The sequence below is a fragment of the Felis catus genome, chromosome B2 (assembly GCF_018350175.1).
Source record: "Felis catus isolate Fca126 chromosome B2, F.catus_Fca126_mat1.0, whole genome shotgun sequence".
Lineage (NCBI taxonomy): Eukaryota > Metazoa > Chordata > Mammalia > Carnivora > Felidae > Felis > Felis catus.
This window is the reverse complement of record NC_058372.1, coordinates 79614379-79636687: the sequence shown is the minus strand read 5'-3', so window position 1 is coordinate 79636687 and position 22309 is coordinate 79614379. Positions and strand designations below refer to the sequence as shown.

The 22309-nt window shown below is 40.2% G+C and overlaps 1 long non-coding RNA gene across 1 annotated transcript; it reads right to left on the bottom strand.

Moving 5' to 3' along the window:
• Window positions 1–1496: 1496 nt before the first annotated feature.
• On the bottom strand, window positions 1497–22043 carry LOC102900751. Its single transcript, XR_006598004.1, has 2 exons — window positions 21653–22043; window positions 1497–1969 (listed from the first exon to the last, which is right to left on the bottom strand). It is a non-coding gene; the product is annotated as an uncharacterized LOC102900751 (long non-coding RNA).
• Between the last annotated feature and the right edge of the window lie 266 nt (window positions 22044–22309).

Genomic DNA, 22309 nt, shown 5'->3' with positions numbered 1-22309 from the left:
AGTTATTTGAGGCTCCCTTTGGCCTCCATCCCTCCTGGCAGTGAGATTAGCTGCTCTGCTGACCATAACGGTTCCTGGAAATGAGGACAGTGAGGTCGTCTCAGAGGAGGCTTCTCCTCTGCCCTGATTCCCTAGGGCGTGTGTACTACCACCCCGCAGAGACGTAGCCTGGCTTGTGCTGGGTGAGAACACCTCTCTCCTGAGGTTATGGTTCAGAAAAACGGAGAGAACTCTTATTGCTCCTCTACCCCTACCGATAAAACATTTAGAGTTTGGACCTAACGCAGTGCGTGAGGGTCCTTCTTAAGATTCCTCTCTCAAGCCATGTGTGTAGCTTGACCAGGTGCATACCATGGTTAGTAATTACCTTTATTAAGGATTCACTTCTCAAACGTCTTGGTCATTTTGGTGCTCATTATTATTTTTATTTTTGAGAGGAAGTGAGAGCTGAATTTTTTAAAGGCAGAGTGAGGGTGTGGATACAGACAAAGTGTCCAGGAGACTGGGAAAGGAAAGGAGAGTGAGTCTTATGTTTGCTTGGGGCCTGGGGTTTTTATTGAGGATTGTGGTCTGGTGCTTATTTTAAAGTCGTTAGCAGGAATGGATGGTGAAGATGGTCATAGGGTGCTTAAAATACTCAAAATGTTTTATAAAGGATGTGGTAATGAGTCATCGATAAATAAAAAATGTGTGGTCTAAAAAATTAACAAATAGGGGCATCTGGGTGGCTCAGTCGGTTAAGCATCCGACTTCGGCTCAGGTCATGATCTCACGTTTCATGGGTTCGAGCCCCATGTCAGGCTGTGCTGACAGCTCAGAGCCTGGAGCCTGCTTCAGGTTCTGTCTCCTCTCTCTCTGCCCCTACCCCGCTCACACTCTCTCTCTGTCTCTCAAAAATAACAAATAAAAATGTTAAAATTTTTTAAAAAAAATTAATAAATAGCATCTAGCAAATTAGAGGCATGCTGGTAGATAAAACAAGAAGCAAACTAAACATTTCCAATAAAACTGATAAGGAAAAAACAATTACAATGTTCCTCAAGGGTTTCCACATAAAATGCCTTTCCCCTCTGTTTTGCTGCAAGGTGTGAGACCAAAATAATGAAAGGTTTCTGGAAACCTTTGGCTGACCAGAAAAGATAGGAAAGCCAAGTTAAGTCTTTCTTACTAGTTAATATTTTTAAATATTTACTGTTTGTTAACATGACACAAAATAAGCCACTGACAATTGGTTAAACTGAAACTAGAGCAAAACTAGATTTAACGGCTGGACAGAAGCGGTCAAAGGTACAAAGTTATGCAAAGGGTAGTTTCAATTATCCAAGATGACTAAATCCTAGAGGTCTACTATATAGCATAGTGCCAATAGTTGACAATATTAAAAATTTGCTAAGAGAATAGATCTCATGTTAGGTGTTTTTATCACACACACGCACACACACACACACACACACACACATACATATACACTCATAATAAAGAGGGCAGGAAGAAACTTTTGGAGGTGATGGATATGTTTATTATACCATAGATTGTGCTGATGGTTTCATAGGTATACACTTATATCCCAAATCATCAAATTGTATACATTAAATACATACGGCATTTTGTATGTCAGTCATACATCAATAAAGTGGTTTATTAAAAAGAAAACAACAACAAAAAGAAGTGCCTACAAGAACCTGAAAACCTTCAAAGGGTTGTACATATTTCTCCCATAGGATGGTGATTTCCACGTTAAAAGTTTTTCGGGGACTCTGATCAACTCTAGGGATAGCTCCTAGCTTAGCTTAAGTAATGGCTGAGAACATTTAAATATTAGTGGTCATTATAACAAATTATTGTTAATTTTACACTTAAAACATGCCTCTAAATTGTGTATCCTGTATTAATGTAGCATCAAGGGACAGGGATTTCATCCCAGCCTTGACACTTTATCTGTGTCTCCTCAGGCGACCCACGTTCTCACCTGTAAATTAAATTGAACTCAGTTATGTATAAGATCCATTCTAGAATAAAGATACTCCCCCAGCCCCAGGACCCCATCTTTTAATCATTCTACTTATCTGCTTCAATAAAACATTTTATTTTTAAAGCACAGTTTGCCAGTACGGTATGCCTTTTGGTTTGATTTAGTTGATCACAGAAGGGGAGAAGAAAGGACACAGCACACTCTAGATTCTCGTTGTTTCTTCCCATCCCCGTTTTCCTTTTGATCTTTTATTTTCTTTTATTTTTTATTTTTTTTAACGTTTATTCATTTTTGATAGAGACAGAGCATGAGTAGGGGAGGGACAGAGAGAGAGGGAGACACAGAATCTGAAGCAGGCTCCAGGCTCTGAACGGACAGCACAGAGCCCGACGCGGGGCTTGAGCTCACAGACCATGAGATCATGACCTGAGCTGAAGTCGGATGCTTAACTGACTGAGCCACCCAGGCGCCCCATGATCGTTTATTTTCTTAAAAAAAAATTGTTTAATGTTTATTTTTGAGAGACAGGCATGCACGATCAGGAGAGGGGCTGAGAGAGGGAGAGAGAGGATGTGAAAGTGGGCTTTGTACTGACACCACAGAGCTCCACCCTGGGCTCCAACTCACAAACTGCAAGATCATGACCTGAGCCAAAGTCAGACCCTTAATCAACTGAACCACCTAAGCGCCCCTTATGTCTTCTTTTTAAATGACATTTTCTTTTTTCTCTTATTTCTGATTTTTAAATGTAATACATCATGCAAGTTTACTCATCTGTAAAATGGAAATAGTGGTATCTACACTGCCATCTCACAGGTAGGCTGTTGTGAGAATTAAATGGACTCAGTGCATGTACACACTGGAAAAGTGCCTGACATATAGTCCTGTAAGCACTCAAAAATGTCAGCTGATATTATTAGATTATTAACATTAGTTTTCTACCTGTTCACCATAAAAATCAGAAAAGTCAGCAAAACACAAAATTAATAAAAATTATTTATGATTTATGATACCATTCATATGATTATTGCTATGGAATAATAACAATTACCATGGAGGTGCTTATGCTTGCAGACTCCTCTCTCTCTCCTCTCTGTCTCTCTCTGTGTGTACCTGTATGTGCTCATGTGTGGGTTACAAATGTAGTCTGTGGCTGGGCCCCCTTTGTGGCTCTTATGTTTGTTCTTTTCTCATCTTTAGGCCAGACTGATACATTAAATTCAAGTGCAATCCACTGGTGATTATTACAGTTTTTACTGAATGCTTTGAAGGGCGAGAAAGACAGCATTACATCATACCTACAGTGTAAAATCTCCTTAGACTCTTTCAGCTTCTCTCTTTCCCCCTAAGTCGCTCTACCCCTCATGGTGTCTCTTCTCTCCCCTCCCGTGCACCACTCCATGGCTACTCCAGCTGCCTCTGGTTCCCTTGTCCACAGGACTGCTGAAAGCATGCAGACTTGGTTCAGCAGAGTCCTCAAACCAAGGCTCTTCTGGACAAACATCAGCCACCTGTTCACTGTACTAGGGTGAGTCAGTTCATCTGTGTACATGTACTTTGACACATACCAGTGGGAAAGGATGTCCCTAATTCTTAAGTTTAATAATTATCTTTCAAGCCAGGAGAGATCAAAGAAAAAGAACCTGGCAAATCCAAGCAGTGGGCATCAGTGCACTGACTCTCTGACCCCCTAAGCGGTCCACTTGGTCACCATCAGCTCATCAGAGTGTATCCTAAGAGTTCTGGGATGAAAGTCCCAGGATGACCTTGATGGCACCCTGGTCCCTTCAACATGTCCTTTGGATATCTGAACCCAGGGAAAGCCCTCCCCTTGTTATCTTTCCGTTTAAAAAAAGTCCAGGTATACGAAATGCTTTAAATGAAAATGATAGACATCACAACTCCTCAGTCTCTTCTGGGGTTCTTGAAATATTGTTAGCATCTGTAACTTAGTGATGAGCTAAACAAAGCAGATGCATCACCACCATCAAATTACTTAGCTTGTGGGGTGCCTGGGTGGCTCAGTCTATTGAGAGTCTGACTTATGATTTCAGCTCAGGTCCTGATCTCAGGGTCGTGGGATAGAGCTCCACATTGGGGTCTGCCCTAAGAATGGACCCTACTTAAGATTTTCTTTCTCTGCCCTTTTCCCAAGCTCACGCTCTCTCTCATCTCTCTAAAAGATGACAATAATAATAATTACTTAGGTGTGATGTTTTAACTGGAAATATCACCTATGTTCAAAAGTAATGTTTTGATGTTCCCCAAGGCGCTGCCATCTCTGATCTATGCACCACATCAGACCTTGCCAATCTGTTGTCCCAGAATTTTATATAATGTGCTATTTGTATCTATGCATGTATATACTATATTGGTCTGCTCAGGCTACCATAACAAAATCCCGGAGACTAGGTAGTTTGAACAATAGAAATTAATTTTGCACAGTTCTGGAGACTAGAAGTCCAAGATCAAATTGCCGTCAGGATTGGTATAGTGAGGCCTCTCTTCCTGGCTTACAGACAGCCATTTTCTCCCTGTGTCCTCAAATGGCCTTTCCTCTATGATTGCACAGGGGTGGGTGGGGAGAGGACAGGGAAGGAGAGAGAGAAAGAGGAAGATCTCTGGAACCTCCTCTTCTTATAAGGACACCAATCCTATTGGATTAGGGCCCCACTCTTATGACCTCATTTAAACTTAATTAGTTCTCTAAAGGCCCCATCTCCAAATACAGTCACATAGGAGGTTAAGGCTTCAACCTATTAATTTTTTTGTGGGGGGAAGCACAATTTAGTTCACACCATCTACCAAGCGCCAGAAGTCCCAGATAACTGTATAGCAGCAAAGCAGAGGATTTGTTTTGAATAAAGATCTCATTATAAGCTATAATATTTCTAAAAGGAGACATCTATAGTAAACACATAACTAGAATTAGACAAATTCTTCATAAAGGCTTTTCAAGTATTTTCCTTGAGATGTTGAAAATTCTTTTTTTTAAGTTTATTTATTTTGAGAGAGAGAGAGATTGAGTGTGTGTGTGTGTGTGTGTGTGTGTGTGTGTGTGTGTGCGCGCGCACATGTGCACGAGCAGGGGAGGGACAGACGGAGAGGGAGAGAGGGAATTCCAAACAGGCTCCATCTCACAACCATGAGATCATGGCCTGAACCAAAATCAAGAGTTATATACTTAACCAACTGAGCCACCCAGGCACCCCTGAAAATTCTTATATATAATTATTATGACATAAGAATTTTAAGGGTTCATTTCCTTTCAAGAGAGCATTCCTTGAAATTTCATGTCCTTTCTTAGTGATAAGTGTGAATCAGATTAAGGTGTTCCTCAAAAGCTGCATTTTACAGTCCTATTTATTCTAATAAGTTTTTTATTTTGCTCTAATAAGTTTTGTATGTCAATTAACACAAATTTAATTATTGTTATTATAATCTACTTGACTTCACTGAAACTAGCTTCCTTTGTTATAAATTAGTTTGGCTTTTGAGAAAAGTTCATTCAAACTGAATTATGAGAGAAGAGATATTTAATTCAGTATTTTAATTTTTTTCAGACAAATATGATTTAATTTTTTAAAATATTTTTAATGTTTATTTATTTTTGAGACTGAGAGAGACAGAGCTTGAGCAGGGGAGGGACAGAGAGAGAGAGGGAGACACAGAATCTGAAGCAGGCTCCAGGCTCTGAGCTGTCAGCACAGAGCCCGACAAGGGGCTCAAACTCGTGAACCACGAGATCATGACCTGAGTTGAAATAGGCCGCTTAACTGACTGAGCCACCCAGTTGCCCCTAAAAATTTTTTTAAATCTAGAATGTCACTTATGTTATCATTTTAGACAAGCAAACAGTTTATTCATTGCCTAATTTATACCACATGGCAAAAATTGAGGCTCTCATGTCTTTTCTTATCTAAAATTAGTTTATGAGCACCTGAGTGGCTCAGTTGGTTAAGCATCCAACTCTTTGGCTCAGGCCATGATCTCATGGTTCATGAGTTTGAGCCCTGCATTGGGCTCTGCACAGACAGCACAGAGCCTGCTTGGGATTCTCTGTCTCCCCCTCCCTCTCCTTCCCCCACTCGCACACTCTCTCTTTCCCTCAAAAATAAACACTAAAAATAAATAAATAAATAAATAAATAAAGTGTGTTTGTAATTTTACCCAAGTGTGTTGTTACCCAGATATTAGTTTCTTTCTCCAGTAACACTTGACCATTCAGAGATCTCCAATTACGAGGACATGTAAGATGGATCTATCATATTCTTTGAAAGCTTTAAAGCCCGTATTTGACTATAACATTCGATATCAGGGTTTAGCACAGAATCAAATTAATTGTGTTACAATGTATGCCATTATATTTGAGATGGGAATAAAAGACTTAAAGTTATTACACTGGAATGTCCAATGATTTTTTTTTTTTTTTTTTTTTTTTTTGAGAGACAGAGAAAGACAGAGCTTGAGCAGGGGAGGGGCAGAAAGAGAGGGAAACACAGAATTCAAAGCAGGCTTCCGCCTCTGAGATGTCAGCACAGAATCCGACACTGGGCTCGAGCTAAAGAACGGTGAGATCATGACCTGAGCCGAAGTCAGACACTCAACTTATTGGGCCACCCAGGCACTCCTGTAATATCCAGTGATTTACATTCATCATTAAAAGAGATCTTATGCCACATAATTTTAGAATACTAGAGAAACTACAATGACAAAAAAGAATAACGCAAAGCATTTGAAGGAGAGAGAGAGAAAAAAAGAAGGGAAGTGAGCAAACTATGCAATAGTGACACTTTTACATTGTTGTAGTCTTATTTAAAATTTTTTTTTAATGTTTATTTTTTTTATTTTTTTTTAAGTTTATTTATTTTTGAGACAGAGAAAGACAGAGCATGAGCGGGTGAGGGCCAGAGAGAGAGGAGACACAGAATCGGAAGCAGGCTCCAGGCTCTGAGCCATCAGCCCAGAGCCTGACGTGGGGCTCGAACTCACGGACCGCGAGATCGTGACCTGAGCTGAAGTCGGACGCTTAACCGACTGAGCCACCCAGGTGCCCCAAATGTTTACTTATTTCTGAGAGAGGGAGAAAGAGACAGAGTACGAGCGGGGAAGGGGCAGAGAGAGAGAGGAAGACACAGAATCTGAAGCAGGCTCCAGGTTCTGAGCTGTCAGCACAGAGTCCTATGCAGGGCTTGAACTCACAAATGGTGAGATCATGACCTGAGCCGAAGTCAGCTGCTTAACTTACTAGGCCACCCAGGTGGCCCTTACTTAAAAATTTTTTTAAATTTTACTTCAGAAACAGAGCATTAGTAGGGGAGAGGAGCAGAGGGAAAGAGAGAGAATCCCAGGCAGGCTCCATGCTGAGCCAAAATAGGGCTCTATCCCACAACCCTGGGATCATGACCCGAGCCAAAATCAAGATCAAATGTTCAATCAACTGAGCTGCCCAGGAGCCCCTTATTTAAATATTTTTTAAAAATTAAGTCTGCAATAAATATAATAAAATATACACACAAAATATGCATTTTTAGCTCATGGATTGAACATTGAAGGTGAAGTTAAAGAAAACAAACTAAGCAAAATAAGTAAATAAATAAGTAGAAAGACCAAAGTTGCCAACTCATGACCAGTCTATTTGTCTGCTTTCAGTTAATGGTTAAGTTTTATGCAAGATCATGTTAAACCACAGTTTCTACATTGCACAATAGGATCATCTATCATACTGCTAATCTAAGAGAATCTGATCTTCAAATACCCAAGGCTGTGAAATAAACAAACTCCACACACTTTAACCTAGATTCCAGTTTCAAACTCGAAAATTCTAGGAAGTGTTTCCCGTGTTCTTTTTTGACTTTTGAGTACTAATATTTCCATTAGTTTTATTGTATATTTTTAAATCAATATAGAAGCTGAGCAAGTGTTTGTTAGTTAACTTTGGTTGACTTGGTATCTGAAACAGCAATAATTAGTAAAGACTTCAGTGGTATTGAGACTCATATATGCAAGGAAATTACATCACTCTACAGATAACCGGCTTAACCAATCCATAATAGTGACAGGACAGCAAGCTTATGAAAGTGGAAAAACCTTAAAAACTGACCGAAACATCTTTTTGAAAAGTGTTAATTGGTCTATAAGGTAAAAATATTGTGGCAGTGGATTCCACTTTTACCCTCTGCTACTCATACCAGAGAAGTTGGCCACCATCCCTTGACATATTGCCACATATTTTTTTATGACAAAATATAGAACTGATCACAAGAGGGACACCTGGGTGGCTTAGTTGGCTGAGTGTCTGACTCTTGATTTCAGCTCAGGTTATGGGCTCATGGTTCATGAGATCGAGTCCTGCATCGGGTTCTGTGCTGATATTGCAGAACCTGCTTGGGATTCTTTCTCTCCCTCTCTGTCTTCCCTTCCCCCACTCACATACACTCGCACATGCTCTCTCTCTCTTTCTCTCAAAATAAATAAATAGACATTAAAAAAATTGATCAAAAGAGAAATAAATCTATTCTGAGGGAATTTGTAAGATTAATAAGTATATAAAACATGGAAATTTTCTGAGTATAAAAGTATATTAATATGCATGGTTAGAAATAAGTGATTAAAGCATAATATAGATATATGTCTTAAAAATACTTTGTGTATTAATATGTTAGAATTAAATTGCACTGAATTAGCAGAATTAGATGAACATGACTCATTTGGTAAGGATGAGTCTTGGTCAGCAAGATTCTTGGAAACACAGGTCTAACAAGAAGAATGAGACTTCACAGTTCAAAATTCCTGTGACAAGAAAGAGGAAGAAACAGAAGTGAAATTTGGGAAGAATTTATTCAAAAACCAGTGATTAAGATCAAAGAGAAGGGTTGGATTTGTGAATAAAAAAGTGTTCCTGAATCTCAAGAACATTTGGAACATAGTGGCTGTTTTTTTCCTACCACTATTGTTACAACAGCATAAATAAACTAAATGTTCCTGGATAAATATTATTCCACATGTTCTACCCAGGGGCAGATGAACCATGAAGCTCAATGGAGCTTAATCTTCAAGGGCTGAAAAGGGCTTAGAAATGGTTTCACATGGTCATATGTTGGAGTAAATTTGAAGAAGATATTTCAATCACAGTCACCTAAGACTTAAGATCTCTTTCTGTTCTGACTTTCCTTCTGAAAGACTTTCCCTTGGTCATGTCACATTGGAATGGCCATAAACATTTTGGGATCCATGTAATGGGAAATTGAACTGGGTGTACGTTTGGTTTCAGTTACTGGACTATAATTATGTGTATTGTAGTCACCTCTGTGTAGAGGAAAGTACTGCTGGTTGTCCAAGTATAGAAATCGCTTCCAGTAATATTCCTACTGTCTGCTATGCCAACTCACCAGGCATCCTGTTACATTGGAGGTGCAGAACCAAAGGTCATATTGCAAGGTGACCTTATCCTCCAATGGATGGCACCGTAAGTATGTGGTAGAGGAGAAGAAACAAGGTTTGAAATAAATGGAGGTAAAAGCCAGTTATTGGAAATTCTTCCAAACACTAGATATGTAAAATTGTTAGGAAGGCAAGAATATATTTTCATCTTCCTAGTCAAACAGGAAGTACTATCCTTTTGTGATATACTCAACAATGCAATGTATACAATTATAAATGTATCATAGTTTCTCCCCCCTCTTTTGAAGGAGATTGTACATAATAGAATTTATCAGAATTATTGTTTGCAGCGTACAAACTTAGGAGGACTATACACAATGAGTATATCTGTCTATGAAGTCATACATTATACAGGCATTGCAAAGTACTAGATTTTGTCTCAGCATACCTGATGCAGCTGCTCTTGACAAAGGCTGATGAGACGTCAGTCATTGGAAGAAGATTTAAATGATTCTTGATTTAATGCAAATTACTGGCATCAATAAGGATAACATAAAGCTCATTATATTCATCTGAGATAGGATATGGCAGACAAATTGATTGATGAATGCGGCCTATTAAAAAAAAATAAGGTTGATCACTGCCCAAGAAAACTTGAAATGTCTTGAAATTTGACAGCTCATATGAGGCTTTACTATATTTGACAATAATTCTAAAAATATGCATGACATCAGAGTCATTACTAGTCATGAAATATGAAGCTAAAAAAACCTTTTTCCAGGGGTTCCTGGGCGGCTCAGTCAGTTAAGCATCAGACTTTGGGTCAGGTCAGATCTTGCGGTTGTGAGTTTGAGCCCCATGTCAGGCTCTGTGCCGACAGCTCAGAGCCTGGAGCTTGCTTCGGATTCTGTGTTTCCCTTTCTCTGCCCCTCCCGCATTCACACTCTGTCTCTCCCTCGGTCTGTCTCTGTCTGTCTCTCTCAAAAATAAACATTTAAAAAAAAACTTTTCCAGATTATCAATAATAAAAAACAAATTTCAACCAATCATGCTAAACTAAATTTATGCTCCTTATAGAAAATATTACAAACCATTGTCATATGAAGAAGAGATCAGGGATGCCTGGGTGATTCAGTCAGTAGAGCATGTGACTATTGATCTTGGGGTTGTGAGTTCAAGCCCCACGTTGGGCATACAAATAACTTAAAAAGTGTGTGTGTGTGAGAGAGAGAGAGAGAGAGAGAGGGATCAAAGTTGTCTATGGAGTAAAGCAAGAAAGGATAAATAGTACCATAGAGAGGTTCCAGGCACCTGTAATATTTTTCTTCTGGATTTTCTGGTATTTACAATATTTATTAACTTTAAAACATTTGAAGTTTTATTAAGTAATCTCTATGCCCAACATGGGGATTAAACTCACTACCCTGAGATCAAGAGTCCCATACTCTTAACAACTGAGTCAGCCAGGCACCCCAACTTTAAAAAATTTTAAATGACTATTTCCTCTTCTTTACTTCTGTACCTGTAGTAATAGCTATTGGTCTCCTGCCCTGATTCCCTTCAGCAAGACAGTGCACCCATCCTAGCTGCTGCAGTGTTGACTACTAAGGATTTACATCTGTACCCCGCTGTAGCAAACTGATCATCCACAGCTTAGGGGAGCCACCCTCCCTAGAGATGCTGGGGATCTTGAACTACTTGCATGACTGACTGATGCTCGGGCATAAAAGCCCCTGCCTTATAGCAGGGCAATCCACACTCTAGAGCTCCCCAGCAGATCAGGCCAAGGCTAGATATCTTCTGAAACCACACCTTTGCTTAGCTTCTCTGGCCTTATCCTGCATCCCTCACTCCCCAACAATTTCCTGAGAGCCAGCCCTTGATAAATCACTTGCTCAAGAATCCCAATATCAGGCTTTGCTTCTAGGGAACCCCACCTAAAAGAGTATCTAACTGTGTCTGCTTTCAGACCGAGCCCACCCTTTGGAGAGATAATGAGGTACCTGCCATTTTGAAGTGACAAGATTAGTTATAAGCCCATATAAGGAGCAGCTAGATCTCCAGATGCCAGCTCTAACATTGCATAGCCAGGCACCTAGGTGGGTGGGTGTTGGGTGCCTTTCCCATCCCAACAGAAGAAGACAGGTATTCTCACTGTAAAAGTTAAAACAGAGCTCTAGCCTCAGGGATATTTCAGGGAAGTAAGACAAATGGTAAAAAAGGAAGGTTAAGTTAAATTCCATGTATTGAGTTGTGAGAACCTTAGTGCCCTGCCCCTACTCAGCTCCTAGAATAATAGCCAGGCTTGCACCTTCTACAGGAGGATAAAAGGGGTCTCTCTCTCCTGAAAAATAGAACAACAACAACAAATAAACAAATAAACAACAACTTAGCCCAGGAGGAAAAAAACCTGCAGTTGCCAATATTTGGGCATCTACAAAATAAGACCTAAGTATTAGTATAGTGAAGCCACCAATTAACACACCCTGGCCAAGCTTCCAATCCATTTTTTGGTGTTTTTCTCTTAAATAAGAACAGAGAGCCGAGAATCACTAGACTTTTGAAGAATGTTTCTACCAGCTCGACCCTGTTGCCAGTCTAAGGGCCTGTGACCATGAATCCTAAAGATACCGCTAACTGACCCCTGTTCTAGTTCTGAAACTCTCAGTTCAAGGGCATATGTTGGCCTGAGAGGCTGCAGGTGATTAAAAATAAATAAATAAATAAATAAATAAATAAATAAATAAATAAATAAATAAAAAGACTGTGTTCATGCCCAGTGTTTTGCATTGGACAATGCTCTCTCTTGATGTTTATCATCCACTCCGAGATTGACAGGGTGTGCGACTAGCTCTAATGAGGCGGTCTCTGACACATACAGGATTGGCTTAAGTGCAGAACTTCTCCAGGCTCTCAGCTCCTAAAATTACCCAATGCAACTGCTCACCATTTTTCTACTGAAAACAAATTACTAGCTTGCTGCCAGACACTTACTGAGACTGCACCACTATTGAAAGACACCTATGACCAAAGATTCCAATACTTTTCTGGATGATACAAAAAAACAATGGAATAAGCAAGGAGCAGCTCAATCTCATTGATTTAATGTGACTGATATATTCAGGAATGTGAGAAGGCACAGCACGGGAGAGGTTTAGAGAATTCATGGACCAGAGGCATGCACCGTCTGGAGATTACATTGTCATTGCATGCTCTCTCTCTGACAAGGACTGACGTTCAGAGAGATGTCACTAAGTTTTATTTATTGATGGCAATGTCCACATTAACTACAACCTTAGTGATGGAAGGCAAGAGAGTCTACTTATATGTAGTATGGCTGGATGCACACTCCAATGTCTTTGCTTAGATTCCCCTGAAGCAGAGCCAGGGACTCATAAGTGCAGGTGACTTATTTGGAAGATAATTCCAGAAAACAGGGGAGTGATACAGGCAAAAAGGAAAAGCCAATAAAATGTGTGTTATTGAATCACTAGACACAGCTAGGGATCAATCTTGTCTGGGACCCTGTGAAAAACCCCAGAATCCACTTGCAATTATACACTATTGTACACTACTGATAAACGGCATATATAGTTAAGTAAAACACAATATTGATACTATGTGTAGAGAAAAAGAAAGTAAAAATAACTTTATAAAACTGTATAAAAATATTTATAAAACAGTGTTCTGAGAACTAAAGTTCTATTGGATGTCATTTTGAGCACAAGTATAGTCCTTTAAGTAGCAGTTTTTAAAATTTATTTTTATTTATTCTATTTTAGAGAGAGAAATACAGAGAGTCTGAGCAGAGGAGGAGAGAGAGAGAGAGAGAGAGAGAGAATCCCAAGCAGGCTCCATGCTCAGCACAGAGCCCAATGTGGGGCTTGATCCCATGACCCTGGGATCATGACCTAAGCCAAAATCCAATCTGATGCTCAATGCAGTGAGCCATCTAGGCACCTCCTTGAAGTAGCATTTAAAATGCTGCTGGGGGCGTCTGGGTGACTCAGTTGGTTGAGCAGCCGGTTCTTGATTTCAGCTCAGATCATGATCCCAGGATTGTGGGATCAAGCCCCGGGTCAGGCTCTGCACTGGGCGTGAAGACTGCTTGGGATTTCCTCTCTCTCTCTCTCCCCTGCTCTCTCTCTCTCTCTAAAATAATACATACATACCTACATACATATATACATAGAATGCTGATGAATGATGGGACACCTGAGTGATTCAGGTCAAAATCCCGGGTCATGGGATCAGGTTCTGTATAGGCACCTCTATCCCCACCCCCCTCACCCCACGCTGAGCATGGAGGCTGCTTAAGATTCTCTCTCTCTCTCTCTCTCTCTCTCTCCCTCTCTCCCTCTCTCCCTCTTCCCCTCTCCCATCTCATTCATGCTCATTCTGTCTCTCAAATAGATAAAATAAGATCAAATAAATAAAATACTGATGAATGAGATTAAAATTCTTTTTGAAGAGACATCATTTTGAAAGTCTCTAGTTTCATGATGTTGGTTCCCATAGTTGGTTCATCTGAAATTTGGATTCACTTCAAAAGAGCTTCTGTTTTTAGGATTCAGAGGTGCAGGAGAAACTCCAGCCCAAGAAGAGGGCTCTCTATAAGTGCTTCCCAGGAAATGGGAAGAAAAAGGAGGTTTCCACAGGAACTATGTCCTTGGATCGGGGGTAGTAATGAACTTCGTATTGGAGCACAGCTGGGTGAATGTGGCCTGGCAGCACAGGAGGCCTGAGCAGAGGGAAAAATCAGCCCTGCTTTCAGACCAAGCCCACCCTTTGGAGGGATAATGAGGGATCTGTTGCAAAGCTTATTGAGATATGGTGACTGCTAGCTCAGGGACCAGATCATTCTTATAACTTCAGCCATCATTTCTTCTGGCCTTGAGTGTCTAGATCTTTCTTCATTAAGTTCTTTTATCAGGGGAATTAGTTCCTCCTTCAGGTTAAAGTTTGTTCTCTTCAGCTTTCCATAGGTGTCCACCTGGCTCTGAATTTTTGATGACTCCTTCTTTAGGCTAGTGTCCCCAAAGATGACTCAACCCCCAACATTCCCCTTTTGAACAGAGCCAAGCGCATCAAGGGGTTAACACTACCTTGAATTACTTCAGCTGGTGTTTGTGAAATTTTCAGCCAGTGTTTGTGAAAGCTGCATTCTCCATTTCACATAAAGTGAGTTTCTAGACAACTGGAGAAATCTAAACAAATATGAGACCCACCAAAAAGCCAATGACAGATGCACACGCCACTGACTCCAGCTGGAGACCACAGAGGGTAAGGTCCAGATTCCCGTTATCCAGCCCCAGTTCCACAACCACCTCTTGTGGTTTCCCTACAACACCTGAAGCCAAGTTCTACAGTGGCTTGAAGCCGTTCCATGGCACTGAAGCTAGAACAGAGTTCTGCTTACATGTCGATAGAAATAAAAGTGGTGATCAAGTTTGGGGAGGAGGGCTACTGGAAGGCAGAATAAGGGAAATTTCTGGGGGTGATGAAACTGTTCCATATTTAGAGTGTTGGTTACACAGGGTGTATATATTTTTTAATTGAGATATAACTGACACACAACATTGTATTAGTTTTAGGTGTATAACATAATGATTTGATATGTGTATCTATGATGAAATGATCACCACAATAAGTACAGTTAATATCCATCACCACACGTAGTTACAAATTTTTGTTTTCTTGTTATGGGAACTTTTAAGATCTACTCTCTTAGCAACCTTCAATATATAATACAGTATTGTTAATTATAGTCACCACACAGTACATTTTCTTGTAACTGGAGGTTTGTACCGTTTGACCCTCTTCACCCATTTTGCCTAATCACCATCCCCTGCCTCTGGAAACCACCGGTCTGTTCTCTGTATCTATGAGCTCGATTTCTTTTTTAGATTCCACATCTAAGTGGAATCAGTATTTGTCTTTTTCTGATTTAAGAAATACTGTTTTCAAGAGAAAACACATTACACGCAAGAGACTTTTACCTGATCTGCTTGCACCAGGCTCTGTTTCACTACTCCCTGCAATTCATCCTATGCATCTCTGCCAGAATTATCCTTATAAAACAGATCTGATTTTCTTAATCCCCTGTTTAAAAACTTTTGATGGAGTCCCATTACCAAAAGAATTAAGACAAAGCTACACACACACACACACACAGAACCTCTCAAAATTCGGCTCCTAATCTCCATTCCAACTTCTTTAGCATTCTTCCTCCCCCCCTCCTGCCCCGCCCCCTCTGTTGAGCACACCACACTACCCCCACCACCAGGTAGTTCACTGTCTCTGAAATGTCCTGTTTTTTCTGCTCCTCAGTGACTTTATACTCACTCTTCAATAAATAGCTCAAACATCAATTTTCTCTACCATAACTTGCAGCCTCCCTTCTCCACAGAGAGCTAATGTTTCCATCTTGTTCTACATAGTACCCTGAAATCTTTGTGTACCACTAATGAAACTGTATTATAATGCTTTGTTTACATGTGCATCTCTCTCTAGCTAGAATGTCTCCCCAAATGTAGGACAACTTACCATTGGTGGTACTACTACAGATGGTTTTATGTGTTACACTGACGCAGCTTTAAATATTGACTTGCATAGGGTGAGAATTGGTCCCCTTTTAATACTCTACATTAGGGGAGAGTTTTAGTTTGGTACTAGTGTGGCTTTAACATCTCTCTATTGAATGCTTAATTTCCCTTTTTAAGGGAGAGCAGGCCTCGGTCTTGGAACCTTTGTAGATAAAAGTAATTTGGGGCGCCTGGGTGGCTCAGTCGGTTAAGCGTCCGACTTCGGCTCAGGTCATGATCTCGCGGTCCGTGAGTTCGAGCCCCGCGTCGGGCTCTGTGCTGACAGCTCAGAGCCTGGAGCCTGTTTCAGATTCTGTGTCTCCCTCTCTCTGACCCTCCCCGTTCATGCTCTGTCTCTCTCTGTCTCAAAAATAAATAAACGTTAAAAAAAAATTAAACAAAAAAGGTAATTGGCTAGAATTTACTTTTTTTTTTTTTTTAATGATATTTTGTAGGGTGCCTGGGTCACTCAGTCAATTAAGCGTCCCATTTCGGCTCAGGTCATGATCTCCTGTGAACTGACCTGTGTCGGGCTCTGTGCTGATAGCCCAGAGCCCAGAGCCTACTTCAGATTCTGGGTCTCCCTCTCTCTCTGCCCCTCCCCCACTTACTCTCTGTCTCTCTCTCAAAAATAAATAAACATTAAAAAAAGTTTTTAAATGATATTTTGTAATGACTACCCTCTGTGAAACTTTTAAAATTAATATTGGTGATAGAGTGTTCTTTTAAAATAAAAGTAAGCCAATTTAAAGAAAAAATAGTAAGCCTATTATGGTAAAGAAGTGCATCATGGCAAAAATCTCATAGGATATACAAAAATGACTTAAGTTTGGGGAATGCTGGGCGAAGACTTTCAGAATTCGGAAGCATAACTTCATCCCCAGTTCCTGGTAACTATCTTTAAAATACAGTAGATCATCACTAAACATTAACCACTACCTCTAACATTTTCAAGATCCAAGTGCCATTTTAGGGAATATGTTGGGTAAAGTGACAGACCTTCGGTAAGCTACCTTTTTCTGAAAAAAGTTAGCATTGTTATCATATAAATGACCTTTTAAATTATTTCCTAGAGCTGCTGTGGAAGAAATCAACTTCAAAAGAGGATATGATCATAAATTTTTCAACTAGATTGTGTGGAATAATGTCTTATAAACCAAAGTTCAGGAGCAATAGAAGAAAGTTTACAATGCATTCTATGCAAATCACCACATTACTCTTTACCTTTGACGTCATGGTACATTTCAAGAAAGGGTAGACCAGAGCAGCTCTAACTAGAGGAGAGCTAGCACCATCTGTTGGGGAGTGAGTTGCCAGCACAAGAGAGATTCACTATCAGGTGGCTTCATTAATCCTCAATTTGTTTCTTCAAAATACTTTTCATCACACAGATTGCAAGACATTCACACATACCCAAGTACAAGTTAATTTTCAATCAGTTCTTGTGCTCCAAGTTGACAGTTAAAAACAAAATTAGTTCAGGAGCACCTGAATGGCTCAGTCAGTTGAGCATCCAACTCTTGATTCTGGCTCAGGTCATGATCCCAGAGTCATGGGATCAAACCCAATGTCAGGGTCCCCAGACTCCCTGCTGAGCGTGGAGCCTAATTACGATTCTCTCTTTCCCTCTGCCCCTCTCCCTTGCTCATGCTCATTCTCTCTCTCAAATTAGAGAGAGACAGACAAAGAGTAATGCTGCAACAAATGCCCTTTTTTAAAAAAAAAAACTAGTTCATTAATCTGATTAAGATACACTAGTCTTTCATGATTTGACTCCTTAGTTACAGACCTGATAATTAACCTGTTTTGATCCATTTAAGAAGCAGAAGAAAAATTAGTTATATTATATAGCCACATACACTACAGGATTGCTTCAAAATAAAAGATGTTGTTTCTCATAAACCAGTCTTGGCATCTTTCGGTCATTGATGGTAATTAGAAATTTGAATTTCAAACTTTACTAGCAAGCCAGAAACAGTGTCATATACTTTCAAACTTTTCCATAAAATCTGCCATTGAAATTGAGAGGGTTGTGTTTCTCCTGTCTACCATCTGGAATAGATGCTCCAAAGTCACAAAAAGAGGAGAGATAGCCAGCTAAGATAGCCCACTGCCTTAGAGGGTGGGTAGGTGGAGAATGACAGCAAGTCCTAAGTGCTCAGATTCTAAATGACAAGTTAGCTATCAGCAATCTCCTCCAGAGACAGGGCTCAAGAGTAAACATTAGAAATAAGTTCTTTGTGCCTTTATTTTAAATTTTTTTTTTCAACGTTTATTTATTTTTGGGACAGAGAGAAACAGAGCACGAACGGGGGAGGGGCAGAGAGAGAGGGAGACACAGAATCGGAAACAGGCTCCAGGCTCTGAGCCATCAGCCCAGAGCCTGACGCGGGGCTCGAACTCACGGACCGCGAGATCGTGACCTGGCTGAAGTCGGACGCTTAACCGACTGCGCCACCCAGGCACCCCTGTGCCTCTATTTTAAACATAACTTATAGATTACTGATTTTGAAGACTTGCTCAGCAAGACAAATTTTAACAAGTTAAAAAAAGATTCTTAATTTTTCTTACTATTTTCTTTATGGAAGTGTGATTTCAGTGAAAAGTTTAAAATCTGTTTACTTTTGAAAAGTGAGATAAAGAAATGTTTGTATCTAAACTGGAAATAACTTTATCGACTTTCCTAAAATATTTTCCAGTTGAAGTCTGTCTCTTATGGGGAAAAATCATAGATCATAACCTTTATTTATTTTACTTATTTTTAGTGCTCACTTCGACAGCACACATACTATTTATTTTTATTGAGATATAATTGACATATTATATTGTACGAGTTTAAGGTGCACAACAGTGTTGATTCTACACCTTTGTATACTGCAAGATGATTACTACTGTATCATTCACTAACACCTCCATGCTGTCACATAATTATTATTTTTTTGTGGTGAGGAGAGACTGACATTTTTAAAATGTATTAAATGGAGGGCCACCCGGGTGGCTCAGTCAGTTAAGCATCAACTTTGGCTCAGGTCATGATCTCGCGGTTCATGAACTTGGTTCGTGAGTTCGAGCCCCACATGGGGCTTGCTGCTGTCAGCGCAGAGCCTCCTTAGGATCCTCTGTCCCCTTCTCTCTGCCACTCCCCGGCTTGCACTGTCTCAAAAATAAATAAACAAAAAAAACCCACAATAAAATGTATTAAATGGAAAGCAGTAGTTACTGCAAAAAAAACCCAGTATATTAAACTGCTATGAAAGAGGGACAATAGTTATTAAACAATGGTCAGCTTTTGCCAGTGGTATACTCCTTGGGAATTCTCTGGCAATTTAGAGAGAACATTAACTCTCCCAAGCCTATAGGATACCATTGGTAAAGAAAGCAATGATTGATTTACTGAATGGCACCTAGCTAAATTCTAGGACTTAGGGTAAATATGTAAATGTTTGTGAGTCTAGTGACAGGCAGGGTATTTAGTCTTGACTTAAGCCTTTTCCCCACTGCTTTAAGAAGGCAAAGTAGAGTTTCAACAGTTACTCATCTCAGCTGGTCTGAGGACCTGGTCAAGACACTGGCTAAGCCTACTGTTGTATAACCTTCTTTCATTGTCCGTTCTTGACCATGTCCCTTGTTGGGCCTTCCAGCTAGAAAACAGCTTACTGACACTTCTCTACACCTCATATTCAGAAACAGGAAGTGCGTACCTTTTTATGTAATGTAAATAATTGTGGCTCCACAACTAAATTAATTTATTAAATAGCGTACACATTTAAGGTGTACAACATGATGATTTGAGATATATACACAGTGAAATAAATACTACAGTCAAGCTATTTAACACGTCCATCTCCTTACAGTTACCATTTCCACAATTTACTTTAAATCAATTCCAGCTACTTTCAAAGTTCAAGTTTCTAACTGAACCTTTTACAGTTTAAAATCCTTTCTTCAGATACTTCTAGCAATAGGAACAACAACAACAAAAACCCACTCCTCATGCACTGTAAGACTTTTCACATACTCCTACAAAAGCTTTTTTTCAAACTGCAAAGAGCTTTCTAGGGCTTTTCCAATTTTATTTTATTTTTATTATTATTTTTAAAAATGTTTATTTTTTGAGAGAAAGAGAGAAAGAGTGTGAGCAGGGGGGTTTGCAGAGAGAGAGAGGGAGACACAGAATCCGAAGGAGGCTCTAGGCTCTGAGCTGTTAGCACTGAGCCTGACACTGGGCTCAAACAAACTGTGAACCACGAGATCATAGTCCGAGCGGAAGTCGGATGCTTAACTGACTGGGCCATCCAGGTGCCCCAGGCATTTCCAATTTTAAAAAGGATTTTAAAAATAATAATCTGACAGTATCAAAGGTTAAGAACAAGAAAGTAAAATTCAGAGTATAATGCCTCCACTCAGAAAAAAATCCTATTTACATCTGGGCACATAAATACATATATTTTTAACTAAGTAAATTCACAGTTTACATGGAGTTTTTACCCTACTTAATATGTCAGGCAATAGGTTTATTAATGACTCATTTCGCACAAAATCAAGTCTCTTCTCCCCACAAGGTCAGTGTAATGGGTTGAATGGTGGCCCCAGAAAAGGTATGTCCAAGCCCTAATTCCCATATATGACCTCATTTGTAAAAACAGGTCTTTGTAGCTACAATTAAGGATCCTGACATGAGATAAACCTGGATTATCTGGGTGGGCACCAAATCCAATGACAAGTTCTTATAAGACAGAAGAGGAGAAGGTCATGTGAAGATGGAGGCAGAGACTGGAAATATGCAGCCTCAAGCCAAGGAATGCCTGCAGGCACCGGAGACTGACTAGAAGAAGCAAGGAAGGATTCTCCCCTAGAGCCTTTAGAGAAAGCGTGGTCCTATTAACACCATGATTTTACACCTCTGACCTCCAGAACTGTGAGAGAATAAATTTCTCTGTCTTTTTTAAAGATTTGATTTTTAAGTAAATCTCTACACCCAATGTGGGACTGAACTCACAACCGTGAGATCAAGAGTTGCATGCTCCACCGACTGAGCCAGCCAGATGCCCCATAAATTTCTCTTGTTTTAAACAACTGAATCAGAGGTAACTTGTTATGACAGCCCTAGCAAACCAATATAGTCAGCATTCCAAACTTCCCTACTATAAACCAGGTCTGCTCCCCAGCCTCACTTTCCTGTTCTTCAGCTTTTGGCTCGTTTGCCTCCTATCATTCCTATATTGCCTCAAAGTCACTGCATATGCTGTTTTCAGTGCATGGATTGCTCTTCTTCAGTCTTGAAATACCTCCCCAAGACTTCGGGTAAAAACTCAGTAACACTCTAGTCCTGTTTGCCAACCACTATAAGGTCCCTTCTCCTTCAGCATAGAGCTCTTACCACAGCCCTTGTCATCATCTATGTCTTTATTAGTTTTTAGATTCTCCCTCCCTACCAAATTGTAAGCTCTATGAGACTAGGGACGCTGACTACACCTCCTCATCCGCGTAGTCCTGTGGCTACCGTGCCAAAGTAATTCCGCGTAGTCCTGTGGCTACCGTGCCAAAGTAATTCTTTTTTAAATGAATGGCCACTGTTCCAGAAGCGGTTCTAGACCTTGGGAAACTCTCACAGCCTTTGAGTCTGAGCTGTGTAGGGTCACCCTATTATTTATCCTCCCAAATCTACCACTTCTGAGAATAAAAAGGAGTGCTATCAATAATTATAAGTTACCTGGGGGTGCCCGGATGGCTCAGTGGGAAGAGTGCATGACTCTTGATCTCGGGGTCTTGAGTTCGATCGAGCCCCATGCTGGGTGTAGAGATTACTAAATAAACAGAAACGTATAAAAATAATAATTAACAGGTTACCTTGTTACAGTGCTGGGTAATACGCTGTGCCAATGATAAGAGTAAACCTGAAAGCACAAGTGTAACTAGAAAGGGCTAGGCTACATTTTGGAGCAAGGGAAGGAGGATACTTTAAATTTGCTTAATCACCAGGGCGCCTGAGTGGCTCAGTCGGTTGGGGAACCAACTTCACTCAGGTCATGATCTCACAGATCTTGAGTTCAAGCCCCCTATTGGGCTCTGTGCTGACAGCTTAGAGCCTGGAGCCTGCTTCGGATTCTGTCTCTCTCTCTCTCTCTGCACACCCCCCCCCCCCTCACGTTCTGCCTCTCTCCTTCCAGAGAAAATAAAAATTAAAAAAAAAAAATTAATTTGCTTAATTGCCACTGCCTTTTCATTGCTTTCTTCTACATCACGTCCTCATGTGTTCGTTTATTGTTGCACCCTCTCTCTACAATAAGGGTTGGGACTTGGCCTGTAGTGTTGCTATATCCCACACCTAACACCTTCCTGGTGCATAGTAGGCACTCAGTAAACATCT